The sequence below is a fragment of the Dysidea avara genome, chromosome 8 (genome assembly GCF_963678975.1).
Source record: "Dysidea avara chromosome 8, odDysAvar1.4, whole genome shotgun sequence".
NCBI classification, from domain to species: Eukaryota; Metazoa; Porifera; class Demospongiae; order Dictyoceratida; family Dysideidae; genus Dysidea; species Dysidea avara.
Window position 1 is genome coordinate 18,439,163 of NC_089279.1, and position 24,126 is coordinate 18,463,288.

At 37.2% G+C, this 24,126-nt stretch overlaps 1 pseudogene; it reads right to left on the minus strand.

The window, feature by feature from the left end:
* Positions 1-2,014: 2,014 nt before the first annotated feature.
* LOC136264833 (NFX1-type zinc finger-containing protein 1-like) lies at positions 2,015-19,161 on the minus strand (annotated as a pseudogene).
* Positions 19,162-24,126: the final 4,965 nt, after the last annotated feature.

The window sequence follows — 24,126 nt, forward strand, 5'->3', positions numbered from 1 at the left end:
GAAGCTAAATAATTTTCATATGTTTCAGGGCTAAAAAAATCGATGTAGAGTGGTTTTGTGCACCAAATCATACTGCTTTATAAGTGGACAACACTATACATTGATCAAGAGTTATATAGGGATATGTGACAGACATGAGTAGTTGAGCTAGCTATAGCTAATAGTTATGGACCTAAAGAATGACATACACAAGACCAAGTGCATCTCATTTGCAAAATATCCTTAGCTGGTTAAGTGTGCCCATACATGGGATAGTGCTACAGTTGCTAGTTATTATACTTAGCTACTATGAAGGTAGCATTATGTGTGGTGACTGTTCTATTAGAGTATTTGACTGACTGCTCTATTAGACTATCTCGATCTTGTGTTATGGTTTCTGTGCCCCCCTCTAGCTGGATCTGCCACTGTAATTTTTGTCAGCACTTCTCTACATAATTATGCACTATATAGTGGTATTAATGGGATGGTGATTGAATAATCTAATTAGGTATATGATGTAATTTAAAATGCAAAATGGTTAAATTAATGTATACAATTTTATTGTAATAGATACACTCTCAACTTTTAGAATTTTGCTGGGTACCTATATACATCATTCAGGTACAAGCAGAAAAAATTTCAGGGGAAAGATTACTGTATGATGGTTTTACAATGAAAATAGTTCCATGACGTAAATGCAGGAAAATATAAGAATGCACATGGAAGGCTTGCTTTAATAGATCCTAGGAAAATTAAATTTTTATTTCTAAAGTGTGCTTATAGAAGTTACTGATTGAGTAAAAAATGTATGTTGGCATTGAAGTTGTCTCCATTCATCTAAAAATAAACAATTATTATCTCGAAGTCAAAAAATGTATGGCAAAAATTATAATATTGGTGGGAAATCATAAAAATTTCTAATGTTGATAGGCTTATGAAAAAAGCCCTAAAAATTCAGTAAACCTAAAAATTTCATTAGCCCTAAAAATTTCAGGGCTAATATTGATACAGGGGCGGATCCAGGGGGGGTTCAAAGGGCTCCATGGAACCCCCCTTTTGAAAGAGCCTCTCTTACTTGAGATACTCTAATAGAGCAGTCAAATCGAGATACTCTAATAGAGCAGTCACAGTAGTCTTTGAGTAGTGTAGCAAGCTACGCATACAGTTATAAATGAGGAAATGTAGTTGGTGAGGGCATGCATCTATGGTGAGGGGAAGCTATTGTCAGCAGGTGATGACCCTTTTTTTTTTTTTTTTTTTGGTCTTCAACTTACAGTTAGGCTGAAGTTGCAATTCCGAAGTGGAACCCCCCTTTTTAAAAGTCTGGATCCGCCCCTGTGATAGGCTTATATCTTATAAGGTAGATGAAGATGTACATTCAAGCAAACAAGTAATGTGAATCCACCACATCTATCGTCATAATTGTGGAGGGGTTTTCCCCAATGATTGTGACCCAAATTTGGAAAATCAGTTTTAATGTCACATGTGAAATACATATAGAAATCTGTACTTTCCTGTGTCACCATTAAGCATGCACACTTGTGCAGTGTAGCTGTTGTTAATAGTTCACAGAATTTGTTGTAATTCAAGGTATTGACTAATGATTCTACAATAATCATTGCAAAGCTGATTTGTAGTTTGAAATGCCTTATTTTGATCATAAAATTATTTGAATTGTAAAATGTTACATTAAGGCCAATTTTCCAAAATCCAGTCACAATTATTGATTTATTATAGTAGTATAGATTGTGACCGAATTTTGGAAAACTGTGCATTTGATTTTAATGATCAGATTACAACTTTATAGTGCAAATCTTCTTGTTGATGGTTTTAAACCATTCTCAATACCTTAATTTACAAGAAAATTCTTGAAATATTTTAGAACTGTTTCCAGCTCTTATTAGCAACCCCCTAAAATGAAAATTCTAATTATTTCACGTACACCCATATGGGTGATTTTCCAAAATTCAGTCACAATTATGCCATTTATAATTAGCTAAGCTACAACTTTGTAAGCAATTAGTCCACATAAATATCACTATACAATCTTACACATAATATTATTAATATAGTTTATAGCTACTCAAATGAAAATTAATAGTTATGTATGTATGTATACAAAACTAGCAGTGGGGGCAACTATCATATTTCAAATCAGTGTTAAATCCTTTTGGAATTCTAGGATTACAATAATAATGGTCTTTGGAACATTTCATCCACACACCTCTGGAGAACTTTGGTCTTTCAACTATCAGATCTTCCACCTTAACTGGAATGCAGCACCCTAGTACAGTCACTGCCTCTTTTTGTAATCTTTCATAATACTCTCTGGTTTCTTTTTCAAACAATGCAGTCTGCCTGTAGGCTCCACAGGTTTTAAACAATTTCTTGTGCTCTACAAGGTCATCTTTTGACTTACTATCTGGTGCCTTTAGTTTCAAGAGCATTACAATGGTAAGTAGGGTAAGTCGTCTGTGTTCACACAAAATATCTTGAACTTTTTGTACAGAAGGTCCACCTTCTTTAATAAAATCTGCTAGCTGTAAAAATAAAGTGATAATTTCCTTAGACTCTTCATTACCAATAGATTTTAAATGACAAATACAATTGTCTATACACTTGGCAATATGTTGCAAAAAATTTGCATGGGACTCATCTGCTTCTTTAGAAAATCTAGGATCTTGTATTTGTAAAATGTGTTTGTTAACCTGTTTGATAATTTGGTTAAATCTAAAACTGTGATACAAAACCTCACCACAGTTTTTAGCAGGGCAACGAATCAGCTTGATAACATCACTTTCCCCTACAGTGCTAGCCATCCACTTGTCAAACTGTTTTACTTCAAACAAATGTCCACAGTCCAGCTGTAGATGCTTGTTTCCTTCTTTGTGTTTTGACTTGCACAATTTCTTGAATTTCTCTTTATGGCATATCTTACAAATGTTGGGACATGGTTCTCCACACACTCCAATACAATAATGACCACACTGAAGCAGTTTAGGACAATGCTGGTTACAAGGAGGCCGATCACAATCCTCTCCACACCTCTTAGTACATGTATAGTGTTGGCACTTCCACTCACAAGGTTTGAAACATGGCATACAAGCATTGGAACATGTGTTAGTACACTGACGATGGGAACACCTCCTTTTACAAGGATCTTTGCAGACTGGGACACTAATACCAACACAATCTGTATGCAGTTGGTGACCACATGGTAAGGGAAAATCCATTGACTGCACACATGGTTTGTGCATTCTACCTTGATGATATTCACCACACGTGCCATTACAATCATGTCCACATAGTAATTTAGTTGAACATGGTATGTTACATTGTGGTGGTAGTGGAACACTACAAGGAAGCTTTAATCTGTGACCACATTGTGGGATAGTTCTGCTCACTAGAACCTGACAGGCTTTTTTCCTTGCATCATGACATGATCCAATAAATTCATGTCCACATTCTTTTCTTTTTGTCACCTTTTCAGTACAAATCATATCTGATGTTTGGTCTGAACACCTGACTGTAGCAAAATGTCCACAAGTTGGTATCAGCCTCTTCACTTTAGCATGACATTTTACATTAGAGATATCAACACTACATTTGGTAGTGATGCTGTGACCACACACTGGGTGAGGTTTCTTCATTTCAACAGAGCATCTCTCTACACACGCTTCCCCACAATAATTGGGACAAGTGTGTCCACATGGTAACCTCCTAACACAAGGCTTTTCACATATAGCTTCACAAGGATCTAGATGACAAGGGACCATTTGCTCATGACCACATTCAGGTAATACTTTTGTCACTAGCTGCTTACATTTCGGTGCACTCACATGGCAAGGAGCTTCCAATGTATGACCACATGAAAGCTTTTTGCTAACTAAAGCTTCACATGGCCCACAAGATTCAGAACACAACTTTTTACACTTGTGGCCTTGTGGACATTTCTTTTCACAGGGAGCATTACAATTGAAGAGCAATGGGTGCATATGACATGGCACATTTTGAGAGTGATTACAAAGGGGAATAATTTTCAGTACTACCACCATGCAATCTGAACATGGCTCGTGACACAGTTTATCACAAGGATGTCCCTGGTCACATTTCTTAGGACAAGGTTTTTTTACACAAATACTCTAGATGATCAGGGTCCTTAGGATGACAGTGCAGAGCACAAGCATGACCACAGTCCAAGCGTGCGTTACATTTCTGCTGACACCCACCATCTGGAACACTTAAGAAATCTCCACACTTTGAAATGACAGCTTTCTTGTCTGGATGGGTACAGCAGTACAACTCCAAACCTGATCCAATTTTCCCTTGTTTCTCAATATATCCTACAATGTTGTCCCACAATTCGGAACATTCTCTTAACAGGCTGAAGTTCCCAAAACAATAAAAGCCTTTCTTAGCTCGTGATAAGGCAACACAGATGCGGTTTTCTATTTTCAAGAACCCAACACTTCCCCTAGTGTTACTACGCACCAATGACAGTATAATAATGTCATTCTCTTCACCTTGAAAATTGTCTACTACAGTTAGTCTAACTCCTTCAAACTTTTCTTTAGGCATTAATGGCTTTAGTTTCAGTGACTGACCAGTGTATGTGGTCAATACAGTGATCTTACTGGGAGAATAACCTTGTTTGAGGAAATAGTCACATAGAGCAACAACTAGTTTAGCTTCTTCCTCATTAGAGTGACTCTTTAGATCAGTGTTCTCAGCTTCAGGATACTTGTGATCAAAGAAGTACATATTGGTAGCGATTCCTCGGATATCTTCATACTTCAATACAGATTCATGATTTAGTAACCTGGGGTAAATGTATGGACAGACTAGCCCTGCAATCTCTGGTCTCATCCTGTGTTGAATCTCAAGTGTAGCATGAGGAATACCAGCTCTGATCAGTCGTTCAAAAAGAGAAATATCTAAATTATAATCACGTGCTAGGTAATACTCATTGGGGTTAGGTCGAAGTTGCTTGTGATCTCCGATGAGAATTAACTGTTGAGTTGCAGCTGTAAGACAAGAAACAATGTGAGACTCCAACACTTCTGCTGCCTCTTCTACCACTACAATCTTGGGCTTCACCCTCTGAATAATATGTTGGTACTTTGCAGCTCCGGTTGTTGTCATCCCAATTATATGTGCAGATTCCAACAGCTCTTGATCACATTCTTGACAAACTTCTTCACACATTTTAGTGTTTTCTGTATGCCGTAAAATATCTGCTTGGAGTTGTTCTTCAATTTTCTTGCTGTATTCTTTTACCCAATAAGAGTACAATTTCTTCCTCTCCTCAACAGACAACCTAAAGATATCTCTGATCTTGTCCACTCTATGTTTTGGAAAAGAATCTCTTACAATGAAATTTGATTGTGTATCAGCAAACTTGAACTTTGTTGCTTCTTCTCCTAAAAATCTATCATTGTAAGCAATTTCTGCATCTTGCTGAATGTGAATGGAACCTGTTTGATTTGGTTGAATGGTTGCTGTCTTTCCTCTACCCCTTGCTTTGTTCTTTCCTTTGCCTCTAGATTGTTGTACAGTAAAACTTCTTTGTTGTTGTAACTCCAAATCCTTTCCTGATAACCAAATTTCCAGGGGGCTATATCCACCAACTGTCATGTAGTTATCTTCATCATCATCATCACTGCTATCATAGTCAATATATGAGGATCTCTGCCTCTTGTTCATCTCACAATCTTTCACTAGTTGGTTATAATGCAATGGTGAAATAAATTGCTTCAATTTGTAAAGTGATGGTGCACTTCTTCCTTGCATAATAGACAAGAGGCCATCAAGTTGTTTAGCTTCATTTGTCAAACCATTCCTAACTTTGTAGAAGTGTCGATGAGTATTGGACTTCCTAAAAGAGTGGATAGAGAAATTTTTCACTGTTTCATTGGAACACCGTCCACTAATACGAACAATCTTGTAGGGTGAATTGATAGGATCTGTGGGATCACACTTCATGATATCAATTATTTCATTTAAAAACTGATCCAGAGCATGATTAGTAAAACACACTACTAGAATTGGGGAAGAACGTATTGGATCCCACAAGTTTTTGTTGACTAACAATGCCTCCACAATTTTCACACCAATATAAGTCTTCCCAGTACCTGGGGGTCCTTGTATTACACAAATTTCCTTAGTAAAAGATAGCTTTAATGCTTCAACCTCCAAATTGCAAACACCATCCTTCAAATCATCCCACTTCTTTTCATTGGTAACATTAAATATAGCATTGTCACCAATAGCTTTCTGAAGGTCATAAACTGGAGGCATATACTTAACAAGGCCATGATCGCCCATGCCAATGTACAAAAGTGGATGGACTTCTTTACATTTGCTGTCAATTAAATACTTTTTAAATGGCATGGTACTTACTTCAGCAGTTTGCAAACTGTGCAACACATGGAAGTACGTTTCGTAGTGAGCTTGTGATTCTATCATCGTGTAAAGGGTCTCCTTTTTGGCAGATAGTTTTAAAACTGAATCTCTTGACTCAACTCTAACAACTATTATCCCCTTCTTCACATCATCTACCTTTCGCTCAACTACTGTTACAAATACTATAGAATTGAATTGATCATGGGAAAGGCACAGAAGTGAACCATATATCAACCTCTTGCCATGCTCCCAGTTGACATTCTTCAGATAAGTAACATCAAATTGTATCCTCACAAAAACCCCATTGTGGTTAACTTGGCAGCCAGTAAACTTTACATTGTGATACACTCTCACATCTTGTATATCACTACCTTTCAATCCCTCACGATAACCACATATCCCTTGACGAAGTGGAGCCATGAAATCTTCACGTAATAATCTGAACTGGGTGTCGTAATAATGGTCCCAGGAAGAGTAGCTACCTTCAATGATGTTTTCTCTAAGTGAAGGACAGTGTGGGTGAATCAACTCAGCAACTTTAGGTAATATTTGCTCCTCCCTGTAATCATATGTTTCATCAGCTATCTTAGTTTCAATTGTATCATTTTTAAAAGACACCGAAGTACTAGTGCACAAGGCATGGCATACTTTCACCATGCTATCTACAGCACTTGTAATTGTTTCATCTGGATATTTTTCATCCATAACATTTTTCAAAGCATCAAGTGGAAGGATAAAGACAGCCGAAGATGGAAAAACACTTAACAAGTGCCCAAATAATATAGAGAGTTGTATAAAACTATGATAATCTGAAGTCTCCTGTACATACTTGCGAAGGCTCATATGAAATTGACAAGACCGAAGGTTTAAAATCTCAGCAAACACTCTGTTCATACCATTTGCTTCATGTGATTTTACTAGTACACCAACCATCAATTTCATGTTGTCATTATTCCAGTAGTCTTTCATGGACAAAATCTTTTGAAAGCTTTTAAGGTTATTCAACAGTTCTTGTGCAATTGTCTCAGGCTCCTCCTTTTCAAGTTGAAGAAACTGTGACAGTGTTATATGACTAGAATGATAAAATAAATTTTTCTCCCCTTCCATAAAAGCTACCAAATGCACTGTTGGCTGGTCGAGATAGCTATATGAAGACAAAATACTGACATAACATAAATTGAATTACAAAGCCAAAACATATAACCTAAGTAAACAATAATAATACCAAATACAGTAGATCTTGGATTACCGGTATCTGCTCTTACACCATATAAGCCTTATCTGTAATTATGTCATAATGCAAAAAATGCCAAAAAGAATGGGGGTAGAGCGGTTAACGTTTTGAGATATTCCTCTTGAAGAAAGCAGGAGAAAACTCCAGTGAGATTTATTTATAATCTCCTATGTATATGGGACATGCATTTTCACAATTTTCAAAAATTGCTAGGTCTGGTTTTGTTTCAAAAGCAGACCTAGGACTTTTCAAGGAGTGCAAAAATGTGTGCCTCTACATAGGAATTTTCACTTGCCTTTTTCACAGGAAACAACTCTAAATGTTATCCCTTCCAATGGTTCTGTGTACAAAGCACCCCCACTCTTTTCGCTGCAGATAAGGCTCATTCCTCAAAATGAGAATTATATAGGTACCTGATACTATAAATATACTTTTATTAGGATGGAACACCGATACCATATGATATCATAGAGTCTGGTTGTTAAGTGTGTCTGCTTAATAAAACTTGTTTACATCTGGTAAGCATATGAACTTGTGTTTGTACCCATGGACTCTTTAAATTTGAAGAGTGATACGTGGTCATCATGCATAAAAGCTAGGATATTATGAAACTGTTGGTGTGGAACAAGAAGTGCATGATTGTTTTTGGTGTTGCTGATCGAGAGCAATTATTGGACATGTTTCTCATGAGGTTCAGCTATGTTGTTTGGTACTCCATTGAGTACAATGGAACTGTATTCATTAGGATACATAATTTATAAGCAATATTGGAAAAGGTTTGAAAATATTAGTTGCTCTCTGGAGACTCTGGACATATAAATCATTGAAACACAACCTCAGTAATGGTTGTTAGAGGCTACAGTGAAGGATTAATGATTGTTGGTATCAAAAATGAAGACCATTTAGCACAGAAAATCATTAAGTAAGTTGCCAAGAAGTTTTAGGCCAAATGCATGATTCGCCCTACAAGCCACAATTAAACAGCTTCATCCATAAGACTCTACAGACAACATGGATACATACTGCTTAACAATAATACTGCATTTGTTCATTGGCCAATTCACATTATGGTTTATTTAGATACCAGTAGAACATCCCATGATTTATATGTCCAAAGTTCTGTGTTGTATGCACATGACATATGGCAACTTGTATGTACACATATTGTCAAATTTTTCTGAAGACCTCTAGCAATGAGTGGGTTGAAATGTTGTGTCTCTTTTGCCTTGACCTCTTCCTTCCACTAACCCATGCTATGTATAAGGGTAGGTTGCAACCTCAAGTACTGTCACAGTATAATACGGTCTTGAAGGTATAAAAATGTCAGTAGAATTAACAAACAGAAGTATTTAAAATCTAAATATTGTCAAGTGTGTATCTTAACAGCACAAGATCAACCTGTGTCCTCTTTATCTTTGCTGATAGCGCAAGGTGCAGTTGCTTCTGAATAATGTTTTTAAATCCTCTAAGTAGTTATCCCACTATTAGCTACAACTTACTTTGATCACTAGTGTAATGACAGTACATGCAGAAAAAACATTTCAACCCACACATTGGTCTTTTATTTTAATTCTTTTGAATGTTCTATTAGAGTGGTTGAGTGTTCTATTAGAGTATTTTGATTTAGCAACTTTATACCATAAGTAGGGCAGTAGGCAACATCCAAGTTCAGCTCGGCATGTAGCTGCTTGAGGAGCCCATCACAGTTGAACCTGGTTCACATGTATACTTAATTGAGTGTATATATAGTTTGATATTAGCAGTTACATATAACTGTTTAATTTTTTGTACTTTTCAGGTATACAAGTACCTTTCCCCAGGTAATTGACTCTCCATTGTGATGTGGCTAATATCATAAAGAGCTATCTGTTGTTCACTTTACAAATGGGTGTACGAGACATGTTGATTCAAAACTTGTCAAGATGTGATGAAGGTATTGTGAGGCTGGTTTTAGGATGATATATTTGGCCAGAAAAGCTCAAACAATACTATCGTACTGTATAATTTTACCTGGAGCTTGTTTGCAGGTGGTGTTTAAGATAATCCATTGGTGACATTTTAGTTGACCTGAAAAGCACATTTCACTCATAGACAGGCTTTTTGGTGTAATCACTATGTTAGTGGAGAAGGTCTGGTGTGAAGTTGGACTGGATTCTGGATGGTCTTGGGTACCAAATTATTATAAGTAGTCATTCATCTATGTAAGTACAGAACTTTGTTACTAGGGTATACACCTGTTAACAAAATTTAATTGACCAATCATATTTTGGTGTTCATAATATAGTTGATGTTATGGCTGATTAAAATTTGGATAATTGACTCTCCAATGAATATACTACTGCTCAACTGACGTACTGTATGTATCTTACTGATAAGATGTTATAACTTATGTTACAGTGTATAATGCCACCTGAAACCATCGAATCATACATACATATGCATTGGAAAATTGAACAGGGATGGACCTGTTGATTGAACCATGATTTATCCTCCTTATCGCTGGTTTTGATACTTCAGATCAGGTGTGTCCATTACCACTATTGTGATGATCAATGAAACTCAAGACATATGACTACTGTTTTGTATCTTCTCTTCACTGTGCTTGGGACGCTACAGCCTCAGGTATTCAGGATTACTAAATTACTTACTGTAGTTCCCTTTGTCTTGTCTAACTATTATTTAACAACCAGACTCTACAGTATGTATAAGCAACTGAGCTTCACAGTTATATAGGTTAATAAAAATTTTTATAAGGGTTTGGATGGCTCAGGTTCTATTGGAAACAATTCATATGTAGCACAGTACACATGCAATAAGTGTTACTAAAATTATACAGTACGATAGTATTGTTTGAGCTTTTCTGGCCAAATATATCATCCTAAAACCAGCCTCACAATACCTTCATCACATCTTGGCAGTATTGGTTAGGTAAGGTACACTGCACAAAAAGTAACGAAGTAGTCACGAGGGCTCGCACATGTTCGTTAGGTGAAAGGTCTTGTGAGCTGGTTGCATAAGCTTTATGAACAGGTCACATAAACTTTACAAACAGGTTGCATAGGCTTTATGAACAAGCTACAGAAGCTTCGTAAATAATTGAACCATATGCTGTTGACATAAGTAATGGTTTGCTCTTGAAGGTGCCATGGGTAACCTAGCAACTGACCAACAGCCGACCACTAATTGATCCTGTTTCTATTTAGAGGTTTTATATATGTAGCTTCATGAACCCCACTAAAACACGCTGTCTACATGTGGGCACTTTGAGATCCTTTTGCATTCCAATTGCAAACTTTATAAAATTTTTCACGACCTACATGTAAGACTTCACAAGCATTCGCGAGCCCTCGTGACTTCTTCGTTACTTGTTTCGTGCACAATACCATATAACCAAGTCCAAAATTGCCTTCAGTACAACCTGAAATACTTTCAAAAAGCTGCTACGAAATTGTAAAAACAATGGAATTTTCTACTGATTGACTAATGCCTTCAGCCAAGCATAACTCAATGACGGCTAAGGCTACGGGCTTGATTTTTGCTGTTCAACATCAACTGGTGCGTGTGCTTTTAGGCATACCACAGTACGTACAATGCATGCTTCATGGACTTATCAGTGTCCTCCTTTGTGTCCCATTTACCTTTGCTGACATGTAAGGTGTTGATTCGTGGTAGTGCCACATAATGGCTTCCCTATATTTGACAGGAATCATCCGAATTTTCTGTTGTGACTGATTGACTGCAGAGGTCCTTCCCCTAGTGTTTCTTCATTTGTAACACTGCATAATGGGCTGAACATAACAGAAAACAAAGTGTAGCTATTTCAGCAATTGATATTTGGGGTGCATGTTCAGGCAAAAACAATAAACCAGGTGCTATTCTTTCCCATGTACGTGGGTTCACCAGTCATAATAATGTTACAAAAAAGTAAACAAATTTTTCCTTATACTTATAAATTATAAAAATTATAAATATGCATACTGTACAATCACCCTGTCACCATCAAACATTTAGGTATGTATATACAGTACTGCAATCTAGATATATAAATATACAACTCTTAATAGGAATTTGGAAATGGCATCACATCCCAGAAAATGTCCTGTTTTGAACATGGTTGTGGTTTCTGTAATTTGCACTGCATACTAGGTTTGTTGGTCATTGATGAAGTTTTGCAGGTTTAGCAAGAGGGATTAGAACTGTGAGCAAAGTGTGTCATCATCCTATTTGCTTTTTTAATTGCTTGAGCATTAGATTAAGGCTTGAAAGGCAAGTACCTTTGCTAAACAGCTATTGTGCCAAGGTACAAGAACAGAAACACAACAGTATAACGACACTGAGCAAAGTTGTAACTAAGCAAATACATAGTGTCTAAACTAGGGGTCTAACGTACAACCATTCTGTTAGATTCTATTGACAAAGGGGATTCTAAAAAGCCATGTATCATTGATCCCAGAGGTGTGTACAGAGGCTACAGGGACAGAAACGTACTGTGGCATAGAAGCAATATCAAAACGGCACAATATGACCAGTTTCTTCTGTGGGAAAAGCCAGATAGTAGCTTGATCCATCAAAGCAACTTGTATCACTCAAGCTTAGAGAAATTTAATTTATATTCAATTATAGTCTACTTTATATAAAGAACTGCAAGAAGAAACATTAGTTTTTAAATAGTCTTTGTTTCAAAGTAAAACGTGCCTTGTATCCAACTAACTGTATAGGTAGTATACTGGATGCATGATGCTGTTTCAAATCCCTATCAAGAGTTCTACTGCAGTGTACTGACCTTAAATATTTTGGGTGTGGGTGAAATGGACTGGGAGAAATTCATCACCTGCTCACTAATGACGGTGCATAACAGCAATACTTGACAGTCAGATAAACTCCTATGTATAATGAAAATACAAGCACAGAATGAAACAATCAGTTAAACATATACACAACATTCCCATTTAACCCCCTAAAAGAAATTTGCTTACACTAAGCTATTAATAACACAGTATGGTAAGCTCTATAGTTAGTTCATGTTCACCTGAGACCTTGTTTTCCTTGAATAACTTCTGTTATAATCACCATACCAGCAAAAACTTGGTATTGCTGCGCAGCACTTCAAACACCAGAAACCTTTAATTAAAAAGAGCGCTTCATTACAAACAGCCATTTTGAAGGACACAATGCTAGAAAATTTGGTATTGGCAAAGCCATTCAAGCTGGCATCTTTGAAGTGTGGTTTACACGTAATTGTGGTTGAAGCCATACAAGTATGTACAAGCTTTGGTGGTTCACAACTTACATTAAATTTTTTTTTTACTTTACCACCTATCCGCTTTACAATTTTATGACACATGTCACTTACCAGTAGCTTTAGCTGTTTTGTTACCAATGTTTGAGTGGCCCTTACTTTTCTTCACTTCATTCTGAAGTACTCCATCACATTCATAAGCAGATATTTTGACTGGCTTATAATACGCTTTCCTGTGAAGAGTATTTTTTGGTTAACGGCATAAGGGGGGAGTTCTGACTCTCCTTGTCTTGGTCGTTTTGTCACTGCAGATGTTGCTGTACTAATAGCTTGCTGTGTGCTATTACAACTGGTGATACATAGTGTTATGTAACTGACATGTCAGCTTTCTGTGGACATAAACGGCTTCATAATTTTAATTATAAGGCTCAGGTGAACATGTACCAACTATAAATTTTGAAATGGTTGCAAATTTATGTACAGTAATTGGCTGGATATATGGACTGCACAACACTTACATTTTCTGAGTACCTGACTGCTCTATTAGGATGTTGTGAACAATTTTGTCACTTCATATTTTCAAAATAAAGTAAAGTAAAGGAAGCACAAATCTAAGTAAATCACAACTACACATTTGATAGTAATTGTCCGAACATTCAATAAAGTCAACCTTCAAATGTGTATGTTCTATTAGAGTAACTGAACTGCTTTGTGTACAAATGTGCTGCAGCTCATGATGATGATCTCGAACAAATGTTTAACTATCATACAATGTATACCCTAAACATTTCCAGATGCAAATGACACCAGAACACAATAGGAGTACATGTATATGATCAAACACATACATTTTTATTGTCAAGGTGTTTTCACGAGATTGTTGAGAATCAAGGAGCACACACCACCATCCAAGACACATAGAGTGATATTCTTTGGATCAAATACAGGTATGAACAACTTTGTCATCCAGTGGATCACCCCATCTGGTGTACCAACGATGATGTGACTTTTAGCTACATTGTCCCTTTTGACTATAAGTACAAATCATCCATTGCAACATTAATATTTACAAGATTAGCATACTTTTTTATGATACAGGGATACTGTATACAATACATACTATCACAAGTTATGATACGTGACTTCAACATTTGCTACACACATTAGAAGATGCTAGCTCAAGAATTGAACAAGTGCACTACTATGTATATAAGTAGGGATTGTGGTCAATGTTTCGTGTGCCGCCCAAAATTCCACCTTTAAAAATCATCCTACAGACATTTTACATAGCGAAAATCACCTTTACAGAATAGTACTAGTCCACATAATACATAAAACAACATTAAATACAGCAAAACACTTACAGATGGCCGGATAAAAAATTTTTTAAATCTCCAAAAACTCCAATTTTAGTCTCACTGCCTCACTTACTGCCTGACCACAGTTGCAAGCCTAGAGCCCAAACGAAGCAGCGCATGGTCACAATTTTACACCACAACAACAACAAACTCACCGATAGGATGTGCCTTTTGGGGTTCCGACGAGTGTACACCCTGTGTGCCTTGTATTTCCTTTTATCTTCAATCAGGTTGGTTGTCTTCTTCTACAATCATCGAAACGATACCGAGATGAAATTTTCCATACCAACACTTTTCTGTAGACACCACAAAATTATTTCAGAAAGCACTCATGCTGCTGAAAAAGTGGGGTGCTTAAAATTTCAAGTGTTGCACATGAAACATTAGTTGTCACTTCGACTTTTGCCAATGCCTGGACTGCAATCAACGAAGAGACTTGAGACGGACTGATACTGGACAGCTTGTTCCTCTGAACACATTGACTCAGCCACTCAGTGCCCCCAGACAGCGAGATCAGCGAGTGATTCATGTGATTGGATAGTACTCTAGTGGAAATTGTATTACTTCATCCTGTTAGTCAAGGCTAAGCTCCAGACAACTGAAAGGGTCTATTTGTTTAAACAACTTCTGGTCGGGATGAAAAGAACGCGGACCATCGTACTGAGACAGGTCATAGATCTGAGTGCCACTGCTACTATGATCAAAGGTAAGCTATGCACGTGACTACGGGCCTATATGCTTCCAATTTTGGCACAGTGTGTACTTTAATAAGCTGTAACTACCGTATAGTGAGAAATGTTCGAGAGATGAAACTTTCGCGAAACTGTGCAAAATACAATTTTCACATTTTTAAATTCACGAAAGTCTAGAAATTGGGTAATAGTTATGTGTATAAACTGAAACATTTCATGATTATATTTTCACAAAGCTATCATCACTCACAAAGTTTGTGAAGGTTTTGTCCCTCGAAAATATCCGGCTATACAGTAGCTAGCTGTGCTATACAACAAAAACTAAACAAACTAGTATTTTTAAAAATTGTTTAAAAATGAAGTAGGGACCTATGCAATAAAAAGTAGTGAAACAAGAAATGAATGATGGTATTACAGCATAGCTCGGTGGGAAAGTCCCTACTTTGGCACATTACTACTTTTTATTGCATAGATCCCTACTTCATTTTTAAATCGATTTTTAAAAATACTAGTATCATACACTATGATAGTAGTGTATAGTAAAGACCACAAAGGACTAAGTGTGGCCCATGAAATAAAATCACTCCAAAAAACAACCTCAATTTTCCCTGACGATGATGAGGCAGTATTGGTTAAGTAAAACTAAGCCCAAAAAAGCTTTCAGATTGACCCAAAACGCTTTCAACAAGTTGCCATGGAATTTTAAAAGTAATTTATTTAACAGAATTTTCTACTGACTGACTGAGTAACTGACTGATGGACTGATGCCTTCATACAAGTGTAACTCGATAACGGCTAAGGCTACGGGCTTGATTTTTTCACTGTTCAATGTCGCTTCGGCCCGACAGGTGCCTTTTGGCATACTGCAGTACATACAATACCTTCTTCATGGACTTACCAGTGTCCTCCTTTGTGTCCATTTGTCTTTGCTGACAACGAAAAGTGTTGATTTGGCGATAGCACATGATGGCTTCCCTTCGTAACAGAAATTGTCCATATTTGTCATTTGTCGTAGTGGCTATTTTGATAGCAGAGGCACTTTTCAAACAGTTTGTGATTCATACTACTGTGTAACAGGTTGAACATAGCCGACAACAAAGCATAATGGATACTTCACATCCCTACTGTGCTCAAGATACTATTACGGAAATGCACATTATTTACCAACAGCTAATATTTAGACTTTCACACATGTCTCTAACCTCTGTATGAACTTCTACAACTTGATAACTACACTACCACTATTTTATTCAACATGAATACCTGTTAAAATGGTACTAAACATCAGTTATCTACCTCTACAAAGTGACATACAGATAGAGAAACAAGCTGCTCAATATTTATCTGCCATTGAATCTCTATACCATGTACCTTTGTACTTGACTTAATTTGATTTCTAACACCCAAAGTTGAAATCAGCTCTTATGAGGAATCATCCATTATTTTCAGCATTTTTACAAGAGTACAGAGAGTACACTAGGGGGAGGGGGTAAATTCCCTGTACGCTTTTTAAAAAATGTTGGTCTTAGTAGCACTACATATAGTAATAATTCACACAATAATTAGTACTAGTGTTTGTATAGAATGTGAAAGCTGAGTAGGTGGTGAAAGCTGAGTTGAAAGCTGGACTCTGAAAGACTGCTTCATGAGCTGGTTAGTAGTGTATACAAGGCTATGTATAAATAATCAGCATTCTTTCAATGCTCAGAGGATTAGCAGATGGCTGTATCCATAAAAACGTAGCATTGATCATACAATAGACATCATGTCAACATTGTTATAGTACGCTTTTGGGAAGGAGGGAGGAGTAAGCAAAAAAAAAGAGCACTCTATGTGCGCTTGTAAAAATACTGAAAATTATGGATGATCCCTAATTAGCTCAAAGTGCTTACTATAATGCCAAGGTTCTACCAGTTAAGTTAACTAGTTATAACTTATTAGATGAAGCACTAGACTTCAAAGGTTATTGTACAGTATGTCAGGATTAATAGATAATGTCATTGTGACACTTGACGTTGTAAGTACAGGTGTACTGGTAAAATGTTTTATTGGTATATGTGACTGGATTTTGGGAAAATGGTCCAAATCACACATTAGAAGTTTTGAGATAAACAGTTTTAAAGAATTAAAGTCAACATAACTTGCCAAGAATAGCAAGCATACGTATGAAATTTACACAAAAGATGCATCAATCTATTACCTATCAGGCCACTGCCAGCACTTGTAGCTGCTTGTAGAGTTCCTGCCAAAAATCTGAGCAGTCGGATGAGCAAAGTAGTATCATGAGTGCTCACAAAGGGATGGAAAGTGGGGGTGGCAGGGAGGGTAAGAGATAGACTTCAAAATGGAGGCAGACCACGATTTGAGTCCAGACAAAGAGATTACAAGGCTGTGCTGGCTCCTTAGCGGCTGACATGAAACAAAATCAACAGAAAAAAATGCCTGGCCAACATTATCAGGCTGTCTACCAGCAAACCACTGATTCTTGCCAAGCCAGGTCCTTCACAAGGCCAGAAACTGCCATTAGAGCTCTCCACATCACCCAGAAAATACATCTGCTAAAACCAGCCTCAAGTAGTTTGAGTAGTACTGAGGGTCAAAACTAGTAGTACGATAGCGTAGCTATCCACTGGTGGTGTTAGTTTGATTTTGCCTGATGTGCGATTTGGATTGGTTTTGTAAAATCTGGTCACATATACACATTAAGCTTGTTTCACATGCCAGAAAAACAAATTGGGACTTGACAAAAAAAAACACACGACTGGATTATACAAAACCACTACGAATCACGTGGAACCTGTTAATCAGGACATTTGAAAATGAGGACACCTACATAATCTGGACTAAGGTGTCCATATTACACAGGTTTCACTGTAAAGTCATCAAGTAATGTGAAAAGGAGAGAAATTCAGAAGGCAGTAACAAGGAAAGATAATGATTGTCTCAGAGGAACAGAAAAAGACAGTAGCACATATGATGTACATATGTAGACTACAAAATAGTTTTCATCACATAGTACACTACACGCATACTGTAGTAAATGTACCTCTTCCTCCACTTATAGCTAAAGAAATCTCAATATTTGCAAACTTTGCCATTTGCTGTGCAGTCTCCATGGTGTGGATTGCACTATCAGCACTTGGTGATAACAAAACAGCCTAAAATGTTAATACTCTAGTCACACATGTACCATAATAGACAGACTGTAATACTATGGTATACAGTACAGAAAGCCTACTCACAATAATGCCACACACACTATACATTAGAAATATACACACACATATGGTATGTACCGCTCAAACGGAACAACGTCTGTGGAGAGTGCAAACAATTAAAAAAACTTGCCAATTAAAATATGTGGTACCCATTTCACTCACAAGTATTCATGCACATGTTGCTGTCAGATCTTCAGTGCTAGTCACTGTAAATTGTGTTAATAATAAAAAAAATAATAAAACCCTGTTTTGTTTGGGATGGATACTCAATGGGTGCCACGCCCTTTAATTAGCAAGGTTTTAGTCGTTTGCACTCTCATGAGACAACATTGCATTTGTGTGGTACTGTACATAGACATATATGTAAGTATACGTACATCAATGCATATTGTACCTGTGGATACTTTTTGCTGACATTGATTTTGTTCAGTAGAGCAACTAAGGATGTGACTGTTTTTCCACTTTGTTTCTTACTCTGCACAATACAATTTTGACACCTGAAGTGAAAACATCAAATAAAAGAGTTACACACAAAACATGTACTGCTTACTTGTTCATCAGTAAAACAGGTAATAACTCTTTCTGAAGATGATTCAAAGCAGTAAATCCCATGTTACTGACACCTTTGTGAACTGCTGGATCCCTAAAATCACAATTACTGTAATTTCAAACAATACTATAATACAGTATGTACGTATATGTGTCTGTTGATGTCAGATATGTATTGTATCAAACAACGGTTATTTTATTTGAGAGGTCCCATTGACAGCCACCATACCAAAAAATAGAAGTTTAAATAGCAGTATGTAGAAATTGTGCTTAATGGTTGGTTAACACTGGTGGCTTTGAAGTTGTAGTTCAGTTACATGGCATCATACTATTGAAGGTACAGTATTTAACTAAGGAAATATGCTACACATGCATGTTACACATTACTCACAAATTCAAACTATCAAAACTCATCATGCTTTGATCTCCAGCACAATCCTTGGTATCTTTACAAGCCATTCTGTAAACTAGAGTATAGCTCAGTTGTCATCTGTTGGATACACATTATAATAGCTACATAGCTATGCAATGCACACACATATGTGCGCGCGCACACACACACACAACACACACACGCGCGCGCACACACACACTACACACATGCATACATGTTTGTCTTTACTTATGCACTTAAGAGATGTTAAGTGATAGAAATTTGTTACTTGTTTACAAAGTCTTTATGTAGCCCAGGAAGTTAACAGGTGATTGAATAAGTGTGCAACTTAGTTCTTTTAATTGGAAACACAATACAGTGAAATTTGTTACTAAGACACTTGTGCATTTATACCAGACTTTACAAACAGTCTAACAGTAAACTGTAACAGCCAACAGCATCATTGGACTAACTGAACACAAAAATGCTGTTGAACACCTCAATGACTTATTTCCCAGACAGCTTAAACCGCAGGACCCACACTTATGAAATATTTCTCTAAGATTCAGACCTCATGTATTTATAGGCTTTAACCATTTTCATGAGCTATTAATGGAAAAGATAAGAATTATACAGTAGCTACTACTTTTTAAGTACTTGATATGTATGTATGCTTGGTATTAGGGGTATGCAGCAAAGGTGTACAGGAGTTTACCACAATTAATTCAAAAGGCTCAGATATATTACTGTAACAATATCATATGGACTTGTGCACAAGTATTTGCACTACAAAGGATTTAAAAAGTACTGCACCATCTCAAAAGTACCGCATGTTTGTATTGTAATTACAAGACATTAGCTGAATAACTCTATATGTCATATCAGATAACCACACTATAATGTAACAGTGAATTCCAGACCACATACAGGTTTCCCATCAATACAACTTCTTGATGGATTTAGCTAGTGTACTTTAGTATACGTTAATTATGCTGCACATAAACCAAAGATTTACAAAGTTCAAGCAACTATGTAAGTCTTTCCTGTCTATAAGTTGATATGTTCTGATTAAGTTCTCAAGTTCACAGGTAACATAAACATCCACTGACAACTACAGATATGTACTCAACCTATACATGTATGTACGTTACTTGCCACTAGCAAGTTTATCTATTAACATGTACAGTGCATGTATAGTTATGTTGTCATACATACTAATCGTGAGCCTGTTGAATGCACATTTAAGCCATCTAGTGTATGCACACATTGCTCTGTAAAATGATATACGACTCAGTCAAAGGTTTTGTTATGTAATGATAGTACAGAAGACTTAGTAATTTTAGAATTACCCACTGCATTAAATTTGCAGCCACTAAAGTTTTCTCTCCTGGTGTATATAAAACAATTGATACACAGAAATATTGATAACGACGATCAAAGATGATAACTGTAGTTATTATACTGACTACAGGATGTCTTGTAGCAGCACAGGGTAACACCTGCTCCAGTTTCTGTAGTAGTCTGGGAATGTTGGAATCCAACCCTGGAAAATCTTGTGATGACATCTACCAGATCAACAAGGCTACCAGAGGAGTATCAGGTGACTACTGGATCCAAACACCTACTGGTGTACACCAAGTCTACTGTGATATGGAACTAGAGTGTGGTGGTCACAAGGGAGGTTGGATGAGAGTGGCTAACTTTAGTACTGGCTCAGGAGATGACTGTCCTACAGGATGGATTAAGATCACTACTCCTACCTCTAATCCTGTATACCCCAGTATTGATGTGTGTCGCTCATCAAATAATGCTGCAGGCTGCTACCCAACATCCTTCTCTGTGTCTGGAGTGAAGTATTACAAAATTTGCGGTATGGCAAGGGGTTACCAAAAAGATTCTACGGATGCTTTTCAGCTGTTTACTGACAACCAAAGGAAAGGTATTAGTAACACATATGTAGATGGCTTGTCCATTACTACTGGAGAATTTAAACGACATGTGTGGACATATGCTTCAGGCTACACTGATACTGGTAATACTGGAACATCACCTTGTCCTTGTGCTGCTTTCCCAGGACGTGATCCTCCCTCCTTTGTAGGCAACAACTATTATTGTGAGTCTGGCAACCCTGAGACACATGGGACTGAAACATACACTAATGATCCTCTCTGGGATGGTGAAGGTTGTGTTGGTGTTAACAACAACTGTTGCACCAGCCATGGAATGCCATGGTTTATACGACAATTTCCAGTTAGTCAACAAGAAGACATTGAAGTAAGAATTTGCACTGATCAAGACTACAGCGATGAAGGAGTTTTGATTGATCAATTGCAAATTTACGTGCAGTAACTATTAACTACATATACCATTATTGTTGAAGTTACATATTGTGTATTAAACATGCTACAATATGTACATTATATCTTGAACATTTAGTAACAGTGAAATCTCATTTAATGGCTGCTTGTCAAAGTGGCAACCTTTCAAAGTGTTCTTTAAGGTCTCATTAATAAGCCTACCTATCATTTAGAAAATTTAATGCAATATTTCCTTTGATGTCTGAGGTTACTAAATCCAATAGAAACCTGTGGCAGGGTTATAAAAACAGTTAGTAACCAGCGGTCTCGCCGGTGGTTGTTAGTATTTCAAATCAAGACACACGATAGTGTGTCGTGCGGCCCAAGAAGCCGGCGCGCCACACCGTGAGTATATTAACAGGAAGAAAGAAAACGCAATTTTCACACCTATGTAGTTCTGTGATCCCTTATCCAATTGGAACCAAATGTGCTAGAGACGTGCCGCCCAGTTAGGGTAGTCTACATACCAAATTTGAAGAAAATCGCTCCAGCCATTTCCGAGATACGAGCGAACAAAATTTCGTTTTAATTTCTTCGTTTTCTTCTTCTTCTTCATCTTCTTCATTTCGCACACTTCGCAAAATTCGCCATAAAACACGAATGCGTGCTCGGATGTGGCTGAAATTTGGCACACTTAAAGGGCTCATTAAGGCGGATCTCCGTACCACCTTTGGTAGGAATCCGATGAACATTCACGGAGTTATGACCGATTATTTGCGTAAAATAAGGTCGAAGGTCTGTCACGCCTACAGGGTAAACGCCTTGGAGGAATCAGTTGAAAATTGATATGTAGATGTAGCAACCATCGTAGGAGTGCCTTTTTGTGGTTTGAAAGGAATCGGGATAAAGACCATGGAGATATGACACGAAACCCAACTTGTGTCAAAATTACGCGATCGATTTTTTATCAATAAAAAAACTATTAGTTTTCGTATCTACCAGGCAAACCGCTTAGAGCAACGGGCTGAAAATCAGTATGTAGCTGGAATAATCATCATAGAAAGTCCTTGCAGTAGTACAGAAGAATCGGATTACAAATCACTGAGTTATGATTCGAAAGGCAACTAGGTGCAGCAAATGCGAGATCGAGATACTCTAATAGAACAGTCACCCTAATAAAGCATTCAGCTGCATTTATAATTTACTCAGTTATATTACATTGTAAGTTATTCTGTAGGGAATTCAGCTACAAACAAGTCACCCTGTAGTCAGATCAGCTAGAAGAAGGTACCTAATAGAGAGTTCAGTTACAAATAAGCCATCATGTAGAGAGTTCAGCTCAAATAAATCACCCTGTAGAGAATTCAGCTACAAACAAATTGCCCTGTAGAGAGATCAGTTAGAAGAAGTTACCTTGTAGAGAGTTCAGTTACAAAGAAACAATCATGCAAAGAGTTTAGCTACAAACAAATCACCCAGTAAAAAGTTCCGCTATGAACAGATCACACTGTAGAGAGTTCAGTTAGAAACAAGTCATCCTGTAGAGAGATCAGCTAGAAGAAGTCACCTTGTAGAGAGTTCAGTTACAAAGAAACAATCATGCAAAGAGTTTAGCTGCAAACAAATCACCTAGTAGAAAGTTCCGCTATTAACAGATCACGCTGTAGAGAGTTCAGTTAGAAACAAGTCATCCTGTAGATAGATCAGCTAGAAGAAGTCACTTTGTAGAGAGTTCAGCTACAAAGAAACCACCATGTAAAAGAGTTCAGCTGCAAACAAATCACCTGTAGAGAATTCAACTACAAACAAATCACCCTGTAGAAAGATCAGCTAGAAGAAGTTACCTTGTAGAGAGTTCAGCTACAAACAAATCACCCTATAGAAAGTTCAGCTACAAACAAGTCACCCTGTAGAGAGATCAGCTAGAAACAAGTCATCCTGTAGAGAGTTCAGCTAGAAGAAGTTACGTTGTACAGAGTTCAGCTACAAAGAAACTACCACGTAGAGAGTTCAGCTGCAAATAAATCACCCTGTAGAGAATTCAGCTACAAACAAATCACCCTGTAGAAAGATCAGCTAGAAGAAGTTACCTTGTAGAGAGTTCAGCTACAAACAAATCACCCTGTAGAGAGTTCAGCTACAAAGAAACTACCATATAGAGAGTTCAGCTGCAACCAAATCGCCCTGTAGAGAATTCAGCTACAAACAAATCACCCTGTAGAAAAGTAGATCAGCTAGAAGAAGTTACCTTGTAGAGAGTTCAGCTACAAACAAATCACCCTGTAGAGAGTTCAGCTACAAACAAGTCACCATGTAGAGAGTTCAGCTAGAAGAAATTACATTGTAGAGAGTTCAGCTACAAAGAAACTACCATGTAGAGAGTTCAACTGCAAACAAATCGCCCTGTAGAGAATTCAGCTACAAACAAATTACCCTGTAAAAAGATCAGCTAGAAGAAGTTACCTTGTAGAGAGTTCAGCTACAAACAAATCACCCTGTAGAGAGTTCAGTTAGAAACAAGACACTCTGTAGAGAGATCAGCTAGAAACAAGCCACCCGTAGAGAGTTCAGCTAGAATAAGTTACACTGTAGAGAGTTTGGCTACAAAGAAACTACCATGTAGAGAGTTCAGCTGCAAACAAATCGCCTGTAGAGAATTCAGCTACAAACAAATAACCCTGTAGAAAGATCAGCTAGAAGAAGTTACCTTGTAGAGAGTTCAGTTACAAAGAAACTGCCATGTAGAGAGTTCAGCTGCAAGCAAATCACCCTGTAGAAAGATCAG